The sequence below is a fragment of the Sminthopsis crassicaudata genome, chromosome 5 (assembly GCF_048593235.1).
Source record: "Sminthopsis crassicaudata isolate SCR6 chromosome 5, ASM4859323v1, whole genome shotgun sequence".
Lineage (NCBI taxonomy): Eukaryota > Metazoa > Chordata > Mammalia > Dasyuromorphia > Dasyuridae > Sminthopsis > Sminthopsis crassicaudata.
Window position 1 is genome coordinate 89,389,601 of NC_133621.1, and position 11,372 is coordinate 89,400,972.

The following is an 11,372-nucleotide window of genomic DNA, read 5'->3' on the forward strand; positions in this document are numbered from 1 at the left end:
TTTAGTTATTTACCTTTTATGCTTAGAGTTGTTTTTTTTCTTAAGTATCCTCTCTGTATCAAACTCTTCTTTAATCATTCTTCATGTCTTGCAATCAAATAGCTAGCTATTCATTATTATGCCTACTTGAAGTCATGAGTGGAAGCAATATAAGAGTTGATTGCTAATAGTGCACTGCTCCTCCTCCCTACCAAATCTCAGGTGATGACAAAACAAACTGGTTTCCTCTCATTCCTTACCTGCTCTAGAAAACCTAAGAAAATATAGCTAGAGTCAATATTTTACAAGTTAGGGAGGTTATGATTTTAGGAAGGTTTTCAGATTACTATTTCTTTTCATTATCAAAGTTATTATAATATTGTTTATCCAAATCTGTTTCCTACAGTCTGGACCAATTCTCAAATTTCTCTGAATTCTTCATATTTTCCATTTCTTACAATGAAACAATATTTTCTAAATTTATATACCACAACTTGATTCAGCCATTTCCAATCGAGATTTATTCTCCAAACACATATACACTAACACATACTCTTTGGTTTAGGTTTTTGCTATGACAAAAAGTGCTGTTATAAAGTGAAGTAATAAGAACCAGGGAAACAACATACATAATAACCTAAAATTGTTCTTTATAATTATAATGGCAAAGTTTGTCCCCAAATGCATCTTACTCCCTTCATGTCCCATTCTCCTTGGTGTATGTAGAGTACACTACACCAACTATTTGCTGAAACTTTTAAAATTAAAAATAGCTTGCTAGATAGGGGAAAAGGAAGAGAATTAAGAATTTATATAGTGCTTATTCTGTGATCAGTACTGTGCTAAGCACTTTAATAGATATGATTTAATCATTTGATCTTCACAATCCTGGGATATGAGTGCAAATGTTATCCTCCTTTTACAGCTGAGGAAACTGAGGTAAGCAGAGGTCAAATGATTTTAAGTGGCTAAGGACAAATGTCTTTAGTGTAAATCTTCTTGACTTCAAGCCCAGCATTCTATCAATGGTTCCTTCAGCCACTAGTAGCAGGCAGGAGACTGAAAGGGATATATATATTTTAATTAAACAGAAGAAATCAATTAATTTTAAGTGCTGCTACAAATATTTTGGCACATGCTAAAGTTTTCTTTCTGTCATTCACCTTTTGCATATATATGGTTATAACATTTTAATGTAATATTAACAGATGAGTATAGTTCTAAAAAAAACAATCACTAGATGAAGTCTGGAACATATATCCTCAAGAATAGTTGAATTAAGTGCAAGTTATTCAGTCAAGTTTCAGAGAACTAACTGTAAAAAACCTCAGAGTTCATTTTGTTTAACCCAAGTCAAATTCATGGAATTTCAAAAGCTGTAAAAGATATTTGAAGTTTTTAATTTAGACCAATGTCACTTCTACAACATCCCCAATAAATAGCTATATAGACTTCTTAAGACCCCAAGTGAGAAGGAACTTTTCTCACTGCTTCCTGAAGTAGCACATTTTTTATGGTAAAATATTAACTCCAAGGGCAGGAGTTAGATAGGTAGATAAGGCAAACATGTCCTACCTGGCTTTTTCTTCCTTCCTTCCTTTCTTTTTAGTCTCATTTTTACTTTTGGGACCCACATTCCTGGTTCTATTACTAAGATATGGATCAAGCCAGTATTATTCTTCAAATTATTACTTAATTAGTCATTGTCAACTTTGGTTGCACTTACAACTCTTTCTTATGGAAGACTTCTTTTACTTATGTTAAAGATGTTTTATTGTAATCTTTTCAGTCCCTGCCCACACATTAAGATAATAATAGCTTCTCTCAAAGCCAGTTAGTAGTACTAAGTTGATTACCTTGCCCACTGAGATAAACTTCAGTCCTCAGTGTCACTGACTATATCATCCTTGAGATATTTCAAGAATCAATCTATTACCGACTACTTTCCTCTCTCATCCTATCCTATTCCCCAAAGTCAACATATGCTTACATATAAAGCGGTTTTATACATGAAGGCTGAGTTGCCTCACAGAATAATCACATATATCAAAAAGATTGTCTTGAAACTCAGGAATGAGTTTCCCAGACTGTTATGGGCCAGAACTCTGTACTTGAAACAAGGATTCTTACAAGGTGCTAACTCGGTGGAATTGGTAAGACAATGGTTATCTAGTTTAGCATGGTGATTAATAGTTCTCTAAATTCTGTATAATTGATTTAATCTTACAACAAATAATAGTTCCCTAGTGATATAAATATTGGCTTATATTCAGTATGATGAATGGATTTAACTGTAATAGAGCATATAAGTTGGGACAAACTCAACCAGACAGATTCACTCCATCTCACACCACTGTGGTGGCTGGTCTGTCCTCCAGCATTTCCTCCCCCAAGACCAAGCTAGCCCAGTCCCCTGGCAAGGAGATAATAAAGGATTTGAACTTTAACACCTAGCTATTCTCATGGTGATTACTTTGCTAAAACGAAAGCTAGTCCAGAGACCCATTTTAGTACCCATGCCAAAGCCAGTAAGTGTCCTTAAAAGTTCAAGAACTCTAGCAAAGTAGGGTTTTGTTGATAAAGAATGACTTCAGAAGCAGAGACCTTATTGCTGTATAAACAGAGAAACTCAGCCTCAAATCACACTGCTGTCAAAGACTCAGCTAGAGATCTTCAAACAAATTCTAATGCTCACACAAAGGAAGAACAGCAGTAGACCTACCAAGATCTAGAGGAGTGTTTCCCCCAACTGGAAGTCCCAGTAGGTTTCATATTCTCTGCAGTTACTATATATACAATATCTGTCTAGCAGTAAACTATATTCTTCAATAAGCCCATTAAAACATATATTTTTTTCCTTTAATACTATTTTATTTTTCCAAGTATATTCAAAAATAGTTTTCAATATTCACCTTTGGAAAACCTCATGTTTCAAATATTCTTCCTCTTTGTCCCCTCTAGACAGCAAGCAATCCAATATAGGTCTAGCATGTACAGCACCTTTTGATGTAATTAGTCAAGACTTAGTCACCAATACACCAACACAGGTCCAGTTACCAACTTGATGTCCTTTGGTACTTATTTTTAATACATAAAGGATCCAAGATTATAACAAAACTCCCAGTGTGGGAAGTCTCCACAAATGCAGATTTACAAACCTATATATATATATGACTCCAAAAAGTCCTAGGAAGTTATCTGAGGAACAGTAAGGGCTATGTCCAAATAACAGAGGCTAGGAAGAGTTAGTGGAGAAATTTGAATCCCATTCTCAAAATCTAGCATTCTTTACATCTCACAATAGTAGGGAAATTAAGAAAAGTAACAAATCTGAAGACAGTGGCAAGGTGAAGTTTTCTATACTAATAATAACTGACTCTAACCATATCCCAGTAAAATAATAATTCAAAGGTAGAAAATAAAAAGGTGAATTCTGCCTCAATATAAGGAAAGATTTCCTACACAAGAGTCCAAAGTGTTGAGGGCGGTAGCCCCTTTGGCATTCCTTGTTGGACTTTGATACAAGATCTGGTCAAACTAGTCTGGGCTTGTACCCAGCCCCCCACTGGATCTGAGCTGGCTTGGATAAAGCCCGCCAAAAATCTGGCCTTCTAGGAATTAACCTGAGCTCCGCCCATTACTTCTTCAAGCAGATAAAAAGAGCAAAGCTAGAACCATCTTTGGTTCAGAGATTTGAAAGATGCCAGCCAAGATGCTTGCATCAGAGATTCTCTGTCCCCGCCGCTTTCGGTGTATATCTTCCTCTATCTAATGCCTTTTACTAACCAGACCTTAACTTTGCTTCCAAACCCTGCAACAAACATCTTTTACCCATCATTGAAGAGAAATTGGTCAATTCCTAATAGTATAATCAATGCAAAATAGCAAATCCTCACATATATCTTCCAAGTAAGATAATAAACTTCAAGGATAATATGAAAAGAGACATACAGAGTATTGTTGCTCTGATCTTTAAAGTCACATAACTTTCAGAGGAGTTAGACAATGAAAGCAATTATCAATGACCCTTTAAAGTCTATTTTCAACAGTTACTCCAGAAAAACATCAATGTTTTCTGAAGAAAATGTTATTTTGAATAATCCTAGTTCAACAGTTGATAGCTTACTACTCTTGCCAACTCTTTAAATATCATTAAAGCACTATTACAGACAGTATCTCATAATAACACTGTGAGGTTGATACTCTAGATATTATTATAATCTCCATTTTACCTATGAGGAAAATGAGATTCAAGTAGGTAATAACAAAAGCTAGCATTTATTAAGTATTTTAAGGTTTGCAAAGTGCTTTTACAAATATTGTCTCATTTTATCCTTGCAACAGTCTTGGAAATTTGTTATTATTATTCCCATTTTATAGGCAAGAAAACTGAGGCAGGGAAAGAGATTAGGTTACTTGTCTAGCTAGTATCTGAGACTAAATATGAACTCAGATCTTCTTTAACCCAGATCCCAAACTCTCCCCACTATATCACCTAGCAGACTAGTTAAATGACTAGCCTATGACCACATGGTTAATGTGGAAGACAGGATTTGAATTTAGTTCTCTCAAATCTCTAAGTCTAGCAATCTTTCTATAGGATAATGCCTACCAATCCTGGCAAAAGGAAGAAATATAAAATCAGAAGATGATGAATTGTAGCTCAGAGAAAATCATTTCAACCACTATGAAAAAATTATTTTACAACCGAATCACAGAATTTAGATCACAGTATAAATGTACTTATTAAAAAGGTAAATAATTAAATGTCACTATCCCACTAAAAGAAAAAAAAAGAAAAAAGACAGTACAAATAGATGCATGATCAAGGAAGCGCAACCAGAAGAACAATTTATATAGTAACAACATTTTAAAGAAAAATAACTCTGAAAGACATAAAAATTGACTAATTATGACTCCAGAGAAGCAATGGTGAAGTATGCTACTTGCCTCCCATCATAGGGATGATGGTGGACTTAAAGTACAGAATAAGGGACATATGGCAAATCTATGGATTTGTTTCATCCCACTATGCTTATCTATTATAAGGCTTGTTTTTCTTCCTTTCCTTCTTTATTTTTTCACTGCTCAGGAGTATTTGGGAGAGAAAAACCAGTCAGTAATAATGTTGTTTTTTTAAAAACCCAAAAACAGTTATTGCAGCATTTTAAATGAACAGCAAGAAATAGAAGGAAATTTTAAAAGAAACAAAAAAATGGGATAGCTTTAAAAATAACATGTTGAATTAATGATAAATATTTTTAAAAGAGCTGTAAATAATAGAAATTTGTACTTTTATATTCAGTCCTCTTTTTCTATATTACTTATAAATGTAAATATCCATGCTAAGTTCAAAATAAATTTTCTTTTAAAAGGAAAGAAACATATTTTACAAATATGTATTCTTCTTAAGCTTATGTTTTATTAAGATATTATTTGTTGATAACAATGAGGGACTTTTTCTTCAATAATACTTTCTGTTTTTCATTGTTTTCCATGAGAGAAATTAACTATGTCAAGAGTAATCCTATAAAGAAGTGCTTATATAAAGTGTGCATATGTGTGTGTATATATATATATACATATATATAAAATCTGATCAATATGTATATATGCAATGCATATTGATTTACATATAGAAGTTTTATATATAATCTTATCAATGTATGTATTACCTGATTATTAATGTATAAATATATGTGGACACATGTGTACTACATGTTATATATGTATATATTTTATATATATGATGAATCTTAACATATTTAAGTCCTCATAGAAAACTATAAAAAGCTGAAGGTTCTTTTCTTCAGCAATACTTTTTGTTATCAACAGATGAGGAAAATACACATAATAAATACAGGATAAGGTATAAAAAAAAAAAAAAGTAACGTTGCAATGAAGGCAAGTGCTTGGAAATTATTTGTTAATGTGATTACAAACTTCATTCAATTATGAATTTTGAATGTTAATAGAAAAGACTGAAGTTGTAATGACATAATTCAGCATATCAGGTTATTTGTCAGTTTTTAATGAACTTTCTGGTAGCCTCTGAATGGATTGTGAAAATATGTCTTCACAAATGTATTTATTTATACTTCTCTGTCAGAGTAGAGGTTTTTATAGAAATCTTCTGGGTTTCTTTCTAAAGTAAAGAATAACATTACATAAAATATAACAAGCATTAAAATATAGTAATATCTGACAATTTATTGCAAAGTTTACAACTCATATTAAATATTTTAAGGATCTGTGATTCCTTACTCATTCTACCAATTCTACCACATCTCTACAATAAATTAGTAGCTAGCTTTAGCAGACATTAAATGGTCTATTTAAATCTAAATAAAAAGGAGAAATTCAGAAAAGCAATATAATTTTGCAAGAGACATTGAACTTTTCAATTACAAAGCACATTTAGTTCTCTCAAGCATTATTTATATTGAATGTTATTTTCTTAACTGAAATGAGGGATTTAATTCACCATTATCTAGAATGGCATCAATATCTTGGAAAACAAATATTTGAATGAGCAGGCTGATTTCAGAAAAGCCTGGAAACATTCACAGGAAGTGAAGCCAAGCGAAGTAAGTAAAATCAAGAGAACACTGCTTACTGAAAGGTTATATGGTGATGGACTATGATAGGCCTGACTCTTCTCAGCCATGTAGTGATCCAAGATAATTCCAATAGACCTGAGTGGTAAACGGCAACCACAGAGAAAGAACTATGCTGACTGAATTTGGATAGAAACATAGTATTTTCACCTTTGTTTGTTTTTTTCTTTCTCATGGTTTTTTCCCTTTTGGTCTAATTTTTCTTGTATAACATGACAAATATGGAAATATGTCTAAAAGAACTGCACATGTTTAATCTGTATCAAATTGCTTGCTGAACTGGGGAGGGGAGAAAAAAAAACTTGGAATACAAAGTCTTATAAAAATATATATTGAAAACTATGTATTTGGAAATATATATATGAAAACTATGTATTTGGAAAAATAAACACAACACCCACCTTCACCCCCTCCTTTGAACCCCCCCCTTTCGCCCCCTGCAAAAAAAAACATAAGACATTCACATTACATAAGGTACAACACTATTATTTTCAACTCTCATTGGTTTTTTAAATCCCCATGCTTGGTGTACCATGGAAAAAGTACTAGTTTTGGAGTCAAAAAATGTCAATTTGAATATTGGCTCTCCTGTTTATTATACTGGACAAATCACAGCTTCTCTTTTTCTGTTTTTTTTTTAACTGTAAAATGAGAAGTATAGGTAAGATTAAGTCTAAGGATCTTCCTGTTCTAAATCTATGTGTGACAAATTAATAACTAAAGGTCTATGTAGGAAAATTATGAGAATTCCTCTTATTTAATGATAAATGAACTACTGGGTTCTGATGAGCACTGACTCATAAGATACAAAGAAAATGATATGGAAAAAAAAAATCACATGGTTTCTTTTCAATCACACTCTTAGTCACATGGAGAAACAGTTTCTTGGTACCATGTTATCAGAAATACCCACTGGAGAACCTACAAATCAGTGTAAATAAAATGAAATTAAGATCTTTGTTTATAAAATTGTAAATGCATCTTTGGGAATGTAGGAGAAATTCCTCCTTCATATTGTACACAAATATTACAAAAGTTCCACATAATAAAATGGATATTTCCCTTTTCAGGACAAAGGTCATTGGCATTAGGATTTCTTAGGATTCTCTAATTGCTCAGATAATATATTGTCTTTTGATTGGTAAATGTAGTTTTTTGTCATTAAAGGGAAAAAAATTTCTGGACTGCTGCCAAAACCACGATTACACTAAAATGGGTCATGAAACTAAATATAAGAAAACACCTCTCTATGTGGAAGACTGTGTCCATTTGTATCTAAGAGACATGAATGATTTTGCTCTTTAATTTTAATAATAACAAACCTGAATAGGTCTTCCTGACTCTAGGCCCATCACTCCAGCCCTTAGGAGAAAGGAAGAAGTAAAGAAAAAAATGCATTCCATGATGAGGATTCTTATGGACCATGATGACTAGTATCTTTTTCTAATAACATCTGTGATAGTAGAAAGCACCTATTGAAGTGAATATAATTTGTTTATGTTCAAAAGTACATCTGAATTCTCAAAGTATAAGTCACTTTGTGGCTCTCTAGTGCGTGAGAGAATATTTAGTTGCATGACTTGTTAAATGATTCCCAAGTCTCCAACTACACATTCTTTTCAAAGTGTAATATAGTCTTTCATAATCCAAGTCACAAAATATTCCCTCTATTTAATAGGTTAACATGATAAAAATCTCCCATCCTCCAAAAAATATGTAAATTTACCATCTATGAAATGAAATTTCAATGTGGGTACAAAAATACCTAAAGAAAATAGTTTTAAAATCACTTGCCCCTTGGGGCAGCTAGGTGGCGCAGTGGGTAGAGCACCAGCCCTGAATTCAGGAGGACCTGAATTCAAATCTGATCTCAGACACTTAACATTTCCTAGCTGTGTGACCCTGGGCAAGTCACTTAACCCCAATTGCCTCAGGGTAAAAATAAAAAAAAATCACTTGCCCCAAGAAAGAGAATATTCTAACATTTTTTTGCAAGAAGAAATCAGTGTTGGGGACACCTCACACCATTTTTAAAAATATAGTTTATTTATTTTAACGTTCACTTCTTAAAATTTTGAGTTTCATATTCTCTTTCTTCCTCAAGGCCTTTCCCAATCCACTGAGAAGACAAGCAATGTATTATTTATATACAATGAAGTCATACAAAATCTTTCATATTTGCCTCACCACAAAAACAAACAAACAAAGCAAGAAAAATGAAGTAGATGAAAAAAAGTATGCTTTAATTTGCATTAAGAGTTCATCAGTTCTCTCTCTGGATGGGAAGAATATTTTTCATTGTGAGTCCTTTGGAACTATCCCTGATGACTGTATTGATTAGAGCAGCTAATCATCTTTACACATCTGATCATCTTTCACAGCTGATCATCTTTACATGCTTCACATTAGTTATTATTTAGAGTATCTTAATCCAGAGTACAACAGGAAGTCAAAGAAAGTACTTTTCTCACTTAAGGGAAAGATTCCAATACTGCACCGGAGAACTCTATTGCTGAATCACAAGTTTAGCTTTCACAAATTTTCCCTTGTAGCATTCAATCTAAGAATAACCAGGATGGTGAAGAGCCTGCTGATGTCCTCTCTAGAGAACAGGTGATAGAGAACCACAATAACTGGGTTTAGGTATTCAAATTCAGGCTTAATATCTAGAAAAGCTTTATAATAATTAGGGATGTCCAAAGGTGAAAAGTGAGTGTCCTACACTGAAAGTCCCATCCAACTCTAAATTCTGTAATTCTGGGAAACCTTTTTTCCCAAATCTGATTAGCAGCATCTTCTTCCACTAAGGATTTTTAAGTAATTAATGGTGAGACTTTCAAAGTCCTAGATCTCATTTTTTCATCATTTCCAGTTTTAGTGCTTTTATTTTCAGGGAAGTATGAAGGAAGAGGGTGGATTTTGAAGTCACTACACTTGGTTTTAAATCCCAACTCCATCTCCTTACTACCTGTCACTGGATTCTCCAGACTTCAGTTTCATAGTCAGTAAAACCAGCTGTTCATGGAATGGATTCTCTCTGAGGTCCTTTCATATATCTATGATCCTGTAAAAATGAGCATCTTCCCAAAGAAGAAGTAAAATGCCTGCAGGACAGGAATGTGGGTCAGGCCGGTATGGTCATGCTCTTTTTAGGTATGGATGGGAGAACAGGATGAGAGACCGGCAGATGGAAAGGGGAGAAAGGAGCCAGCTGGAGAGGGAAGGAGAGAGAAAAAGAGAAAGAAAGAAGGGGGGGGGGGAGAATGGGGAGAGGAGGGAAGGGAAAAGAGGAAAAAGTAAAAGAGAAGGGAAAAAGTGGAGGAGAGGGAAGGAAAGATGGAAGAAGAAAAGAGGAGAGGGGAAAGAGAAGGAAAAGAGGAAAGAAAAAATAAATGAAGGAAGAGAGGGAAGAAAGGGAAAAGAAGGAGAAAGGTGGAGAAGAGAGGAAAGGGGAAAAAGAAAGAAGAGAAGGGAGAGAAAGAGAAGAGAGTGAAGAAAAAGTAAATGAAAGAAGGGACAGAAGGAAGGGAAAAAAGAAAAAGCAGGTGGAGAGAGAAGAGGGAAGAAAAAGTAAATGAAAAAAGGGAAAGAAAGGAAGAAGATGGAGAAGAAAGAAGGAAAAAGGGGCGAGAAACAGAAGAAGAGAGGGGAGAAAAAGCAAATGAAAGAAGGGAGGGAAGGAAGGGAAAGAAGGGGAGAGGGGAGAAGGAAAGAGAGGAAAGAAAAAGTAAAAGGAAGGAAGCAAAGGAGAGGGAGGGAAAAGAGGAGAGAGAAGAGGTTGGAGGAGAGGAAGGCCAAGAAGTGAGGAAAGGGAAAAGAAGGAAGACAGAAAAAATTTGAGGGAAGAGGAGAAAGAATGGGGGAGGGGAGGGGAGGGAGGAGCGAGCAGGGGGCGGAGCCACGGGCTCCGGGAACGCCGGCACTTCCGACGCGCCAGCGGCTCAGACGCCGGGGAGGATGGCCACGCGGCCGCCACCCTATTCTCGGGAGAGGAAGGGTACCTGGGGGATGGAAGACTCACCCATAGGCCAGTACCCCAGGACCACTGCGTTCCGACAGTCGGACTGCGGCATCTTCTCAGGCCCGCTCGGCGGCCGCAGGAGATAGAGGAGGCGGCGGGGGAGCCCCGTGCAAGGGGGCCTCGCTCCCCAAAGTGGCCCCACGTCTCCGCGCCCCCGGCTGCGGCTGCTCGAGCCCGCGCTGGAGCCGGAACCCCGCACGAGCCGCCTCGGCCGCCGCCGCCGCGCCGCCGCCCGGCGCCCACGTGACCTGCGCGTCAGCCCGCCAAGGCCGCGTCAGGCGCCTCCGCCGAGGTTCTGAGCCCGCTAGGGAGGCGCCTTCTGCTCGAATGCCTGTTCTCCTCCGTCACTGCGGAGAAAACATTCCGCCTTTTCCCGGTCCTCTTCGGCCAGAAAGAATTGGGGCTCTTTGGCTTGTCCCTGCCCTGTCCGCTCCGGTCCTTCCTGGCCCCGTTTCTGCCGTCTGTGGCTTCCCTAAGGAAGCGCGCGCTGGGGGACTGGCGCTGAGGAAGCTGACGGGACGCAAACGGACCTGGTCCCGAGGGAAGCCCTGCTCTGGGAGCGAGGCGGCCGAGAGGGCTGAAGTGGACTGTTGCCCCTGATGTAGCCCTCACCTGCATCTATGTGCCGAGGACTAGGGAGAGACGCGAGCGAGCCTCCTTGTTTGTCCGCTTCAGCCGGGTGCGACTCGGGGTTTTCTTGCTTTGGCATTTTCCTTATCACCTACAGGGTCCGGGATTTACCATCTTTTTGGAGT

The 11,372-nt window shown here is 36.7% G+C and overlaps 1 protein-coding gene across 3 annotated transcripts in view; it reads right to left on the reverse strand.

The window, feature by feature from the left end:
* GALNT11 (polypeptide N-acetylgalactosaminyltransferase 11) overlaps positions 1 to 10,860 on the reverse strand; it is a 56,214-nt gene extending 45,354 nt beyond the window's left edge. For 2 of the 3 annotated variants that reach the window (XM_074267432.1, XM_074267429.1), the window contains exon 1: positions 10,618 to 10,860. The gene's annotated coding sequence lies outside the window, so the exon portion shown is untranslated. Of the gene's footprint in view, positions 1 to 13; positions 157 to 10,617 lie in introns of those variants that run through there. The other variant, XM_074267431.1, reaches the window with a different exon arrangement.
* Between the last annotated feature and the right edge of the window lie 512 nt (positions 10,861 to 11,372).